Below are 6,854 nucleotides of genomic sequence, written 5' to 3' on the forward strand. Positions count from 1 at the left end.
GAAAATTGATTTTGTGAAGAAGGTATAGAAACTTGAGTTTGTAGTGAAGGTATAGAAACTTGTGAAGGCAACTGTTGTTGTACTCCTAGTGAACCTTGTTATGGAGACATTTGCACATTCTCAGAAAAAGAATTGGATGGAACTATATAATTAAAAGTGTGTTCTAAATATGAAACAATAATAGATACTACTGATGAGGGAAGAGTGCCTATTTAGAAGGCATATAAATTATTGGAATTGTCATATTGATAAATGGGATGCGAGTTGATGAACTGTTGCTGGAAGATATATGATGAAGTTTTTTTAGCAAATGGAAACTAAGATTCCCCAAAATGAACATGTCAAGAGACAAATTCTGCCACTCGAGTCCATGCATTTATAACCCTAATGAGCCTTTTCAAAGCCTAAGTAAGTACAAGGAGGAGATCAATGCTGCAACTTGTGCTTGTTGTATGGGGTGAGTAAAGGAAAACATTTCCATAGAAAAACTCTAAGATCAAAATAATTTGGTTGCTTATTGTCTAATTTTTCAAAGAGAGACACATTGTTAAGAGCTTTAGTGGGCAAAGCATTAATCAAATGAACAATTGAGTGAAAAGCATCATACTAATATGTAAGAGGCATTGAAGCTTGGCAAGCAAAGTTAAACTAAGCTCAACATTTGACAATGTTTACGTTCAACCAATCCATTTTTTTCTAATGTGTGAGGGCATGTGAGCCTATGTTGGATACCATAAGTTTGAAAATATGGAACAAAGAACTTGATCTCCCCTCCACTGTCATTTTCAAGAGACTTGATTTTTCTTTCAAAATACAAGTCCTCACATTTTTTAAACACAAGAAAGGATGATAAAGCCTCTAATATTTTCTTTAAACAATATAACCAAATATGTCAAGAAAACGCATCAATAAAAGACATGTAATATCAAAAACCATAAGAGGAACAAGGAGCAGGACACACAAATCATATTTTATTAGTTGTAGAGGATATTCATACATAGTAGAAGATCATAAAAATGACAATTTATGACTTTTCGTTATTGATAGGTTGTTCACAAAGGAAAATTTTTCTCAATCGTGATAGGTAATCTACACTTGCTAACTATTTGTGATAAGTTTTGTCTAAAAGTGTGCCCCAGTCTGTGATACCACAACTTATTGGTAGACAAATTATTACAATTTGAACACTTATTATGAGTAGACTTAGAACTAGTAGCAAAACATGTATGATTAGAGATACTCGAGAGATCTTAAACATCAAGGTTGTACATTCCAATTACTTTAGTGCCCTTAGCTAGAATCACATGTGTTTGCAAATCCTTAACAATACAATGATGAGGAAATAATACAAAAGAAAAGTTGTTATCTTTCGTAACTATGAAACTAAAAGCAGATTTTTGGTAATTTGAAGCATATGAAACAACTAAATTAAAAATAGCATTTCATGTTTATTAGGAAAAATAACTTGTCCAACACATGTTATAGGAATAGTAGACAACTTGTACCATACTTGAAGTAGCTATTGCATGATTTAATTGTGGTGCATTGTGAGTGAGATGGCTTGTTGCTATAAAGTCAAGATACTAGGCTAGACTATTCACAATAGTTGGAGTAGTATGAATAGGATGATCTAAAGGGTATGTTGTAAGATGTGAATATGAGAAAAGATTACTATAAGATTGTATATATGAAGGAAAATAAGTTACTAGTTTTTGATGTATATGATCTTGATGTGAAAAAGTCTGTGTAGATACAGGTTAAGAGGATTGTGTTATATGTGGCAGTAATGATGCAAGCTAAACATATTGGGATGTGTGAAGTACAAGAGAGAAATAGGTAGGAGAAGTAAAGATCTAGATATTGGAATTTGCTTGAAAAGTTGGTCTTTTAAAGGTATTTGCTCCTGCAGGATCGTTAAGCAAAGGTAAACCAACAAAAGAGGCATCAAACCTATAAATACATTTTGAGACTGTATGACCTATTTTGCAACATAATTGACACTATGGCCTAGAAAGTTACCATATCAACCTCTACCTTGAGGCTTAAATCCACTTGAATGACCTTGCTGAAAATATGGTCTTAGAGAGTAACTTTTCTTGTAACACCCCAACCACAATCGTTCGTCGGATCTAGGTGTAGGCGCTGCAACAGAATCGTTTATCTTTCAAAATAAAATCTCACTAAGTTGAAAACTATTTGTATTACCTATTCACAAATTAAACTTATATTAGAGACATAAATTTCCAAATCAAGTTTTTTGTCCCAATTACAGACTCTAAGGAATCTAAATAAAAACAACATAATCGCCCTCTTGGTGAAGTTCCTAAATGTGCCCCATTCCTATGTGCATGACACTTTACTACAAAGTTCCTTGATTCTCCACAATCTGGCTTGGTCCCTTCCTCGAGTCCTTTATTTCGTTGCTCCTACAAACACATGCCACATTTTGATAAGTCCAGATGACTTAGTGAGTTTCTTCATTACACAAAATGTTTCCCACCTTTTTAGGGTTCAATTAAATAACAATACAACTCCCTGCTCGTTTGAGACATTTCTCTTAAACCATTGTAGTGGACATTTCCTATTCCCGATCTTATCCACTACTAGATTTATCATTGAGCGATTTCCTTTCGGACATTCTCTCAACATTCATTCGGCCTTGACAAATTCCTTGAATGTCTCGCCACCTTTATGGACTCTATCCTTTCTTTTACTCCACTTGTTTCTTCCACTTATCCTTAATGTGGACTTCTTCTTCCCACCATTATGCCCTATTAATGCAGCCTTCTAGTTTACCCTCCTAAAGACTCTTGGAGGTTATTCTAAACCTATTTAGTCCATGGCAGAATCTTTCCTTATCTCAATCATAGACTCATACAATTCATTGAATTTCCCTTCGTTGAGTAGACTAATGGGGTCTCTAGCTACTTTGGCGAACTATGTCCTGCTTAGATTAAATAGAGATTGGATTATTTCTTCATAATCCGCTTCTATCGCATGAACTTACCCTAAGTGTAACACACATTTCTACTACTGCCCACTATGGCCCTCAGTACTCAGCCAACTTTCATTGAGTGGCCTATCTGGGTTCATAGTATCTCTTTTATTCGACATCCCTGCCTAACTATCCATTTGGCTTATGCTTCCTCAATGGTTTTCTCCTTTAAGAGAAGTATTCTTGACAGATACTTCTGTCATCCTATGTATCCTTCTTGTTAATGGGTTCTAACCATCCATCGCTTCCTTAGGGACTAACCAGCGTACATATGATACACCACCAGTCTATTATTAGCGTACCATCGACGTTCTTTAATGAAAAATCCTTATCTACGATCCTTGGTTAACCATTTCTCATTCGCTTGTACATTAGGCACCACTAACATGTTAACTTCCATAACTACTTCCTGCTGGATTAACCACCTAATGCCCTGTAGGTTGCACAACTACTATTCTCGTAGTCCTTTCTCATTTCCATTACATTCCCATTCATTGGCAGATTCTTTCAACTCGTTGCTCGACTATTGCAGGTCTATACATCTAGTTTTTAACCCTTTTTCATTATTTGAGGGTTGTCCCACGCTTTCTGTTTGATTTTTCACCCTTTTATTGTCCCAACAGGCTCTTTATGTTACCATAGACGATCCATGGTCTTTCATAGTATACCCCTCTAATGTTTAATGTCCCAACGGATTCAATTAGTTGCCATAATCTAACTATGGTACTTCACTACAATATTCCCATGTTTATCATCCCGATGGACTATCTACAATGTCATAGAATCTTTATACTATAGTCTTACACGATATAACCTTGTGTTTACTGTCCCGCTGGATCTTCCTATGTTTAGTGTCCCGTCGGACTATTCTGTGGTTAATGTCTTATTGGACTATCCCGTGTTTAACGTACCGTCAGACTATCCCTGATGTTGTAGCATCATTCAGCTAGGGTCTTACACAGTATAACCTCATGTTTACTATCCTAGCAGACCATCAAGGGACGTCATAACGTTTTTCAGCCATAGACTTATTCCTATTTAGCCATTCTGGCGTGATTTCACATGATGTCATAACATCTGTCAACTATGGTATTAAGCTATGGTCTTACTCATTTCTATCAGGATGGCAAAGCATCTTTCAACTATGGTTTTACTCATCTTTATGGTGATGCCATAGCATCTTTTAGCTATGGTCTTACACATTTTTATGGTGATACCATAGCATTTTTCAGCTAAGGTCTTACTCAATTTAAACGTATAGCCTTTGATTTGTTTCATGGCCTAGCCATGATATTTTATTTACTTTCCCCATTTCCTTCTATCTATCCTTCAATTTGTTGTTCTATACCTTGATGCTTGAATACCGCAGTGTCCCCTTCACAAGGCCCAGAGCTTCGCACATCACGGGTGCACACATCAACACCGTGTGGATGTATCTAACAGAATTACCCTTTTTCCTAGATCCTATCTTCTTCTATCCCTTTTGTAATTTCCCTCCATATCATGCATGTACCAACTCGTTTTTAGTGGTGTCAAAAATTGTAACAGCAGGGTTTAGACCCTAGACGGATAGTGGTTTCGAGACCATGAATCTGAGTCAAAAATATTTTAAAATTAATTTTGGTGTTTACAATATGTGAATTAATATGTGTGAAAATTTCATGTGAAAATTTTATCGTTTGTGTGGTCAATTTGATAAAAGGACTTAATCGCGTAAAATTGAAAAGTAGCATGCTATAAGTTAAAGTGCTTATTTGCTTTAGTTAATTAAAGGTGAGGTCCTTATGTTGTGATTTGACGATTGAATAATTGAGTGGACAAAGATGGACAACCATTAAGTGTTTTATTTATGTTTTATTAATGGACATTTTGGTAATTAAATAAATAATGGTTAATTAAATAAACAAAAAATAGCCATGCATTCTCATCTTTTTAGCCAAAAGTTGAAGGAAAAAGAAACCTTGGTTGCTTAAATATTTCAGCACCTTTAAATCTTGATTTAGGTATTTTTTTGCTTAGTTTTTGATATTTTTATGTTTTTGAGATCGTTGCTTCATATTCTATCTAGCCTATGCCCTAATTTTCAAAATTTATGATGAATTTGTGATTTTCCATTGATTATAGCTTGATGTTTTTGTTTTTCGATGATGAAAAATAAATAATTGTTGATAAATTAATATGTTTAATTAAATGATTTTTGATAAAAATGTGTATTAAGGATTAAATTGTGTAATTTGAAGGGTAAAATTGTGAAATAAATTGAATAAATGGGATGTTAAGGACCTAAGGTAAATTCGGCCTAACATGGGTTTGTAGAAATTTTGGGTAATTTATGTTATTTTGAAATAGGGACTAAATTGTAAAAATATGAAATGTTAGGGGCTAAAATGAAAAATGCCCAAAATATGTATTTTTGGATAAAATTGAATGAATATGACATGAAACAAGCCAAATTTGAATTAATTTAGATCAAGAAAAGAGGAGATCAGATTTGGATCAGGGAAAATAAAAAATTTTCGAAAAGTCGTCCGGTTCGTTCGTGTCCGTACGAGGTAATTTCATAAGTGAATAAATGCCGTTAAATTTAAATGTATATGTATTAAATATGTCGAATTAAATTACTATGTTTATATGTATTCACGCCGAATTGATATAAGCATGGGAGAATTAAATACAAGCTTGAATTGTTCAAATTACGACGTCCGAAAGTCCCGTACGAACCATAGGAATAGTTAGGATACTTATGTCATGACATAGGATTCCGTTATGTGATTTTATGTAAGACCGCATCTAGGACGTTGGCGTTGATTTGAGATTTACATGTAAGACCATGTCTGGGACATCGGCATCGTATACGATTTCGTGTAAGACTCTGTCTGGGATAGTGGCATCGATAGTTGATTACATGTAAGACCACGTCTGGGACGTTGGCATTGTAAGAGCTTCTGAGCTATCTAGGTATCCTTATTGATTCTGAACGGTTCAACAGGCAATATCGAGAAATGAATGACTATGTGAAAGTATATCCGATTCAGGTATGTACAAAGTGTATTCGATATTCAAGAATGAAAGGTGAGTATGTTTCAAATGACAATATGTGAAATACATGACAATGAATGAAATTAATGTATATAAATGAACGTGGTGATACATATGCTCGTTATATGAAATTGTAATGAAATAAGCTTAATTATATTCAAGAGTTCAAATACCATGAAATTATGGTCCTATGTTTCGAACATGGGATTTATGAAACATGAAACATGGTTTGAGGTATGTTAGTTTGGTTTGAAAGATGATTAGATAAATGTTATTGATAAGGTTAAATTATTAAATATGTTATGTATATGTGAAAGAGTTAAATAAACATGTTTTGATTTGTTGGTTATGTGTGTTTGTATGACTGAATGTGATATATATTTGAATGAGCAGTATATATGGTTTGAACAGTGGAATTATGAAGCATGTGTAATATGACTTTGATGTATGTTATTTAATTTGAATTTTAAATTGATAAATGAGATTGAAATGGTTGAATTTGAAAGCACGGTTTATATGTTCATTGATAAAAAAGATAAATGAAGTTACTTAATGTGGTCATAAGAATTTACGAGTATGATGAATGTATATGTGGTTGAGATTTGCTAAATTCGGCCTAGTCAAATTGAATTATAATATCATTGAGATGATTTATTTGATTATGGCTTAGTAAGCTTTCAAAGCTTACTTTGTGTATTTTTCCTATGTTTATAGAGTTTCGGAGACTTGCTTGGGTTGGAAGTCATAGGAGACCTCATCACACTATCTAATTATCGCTTCGGTAAATATAGGCTTTGAGTTTTTTGTTATGCGGCATGTA

The sequence above is a fragment of the Gossypium hirsutum genome, chromosome D02, assembly GCF_007990345.1.
Source record: "Gossypium hirsutum isolate 1008001.06 chromosome D02, Gossypium_hirsutum_v2.1, whole genome shotgun sequence".
Lineage (NCBI taxonomy): Eukaryota > Viridiplantae > Streptophyta > Magnoliopsida > Malvales > Malvaceae > Gossypium > Gossypium hirsutum.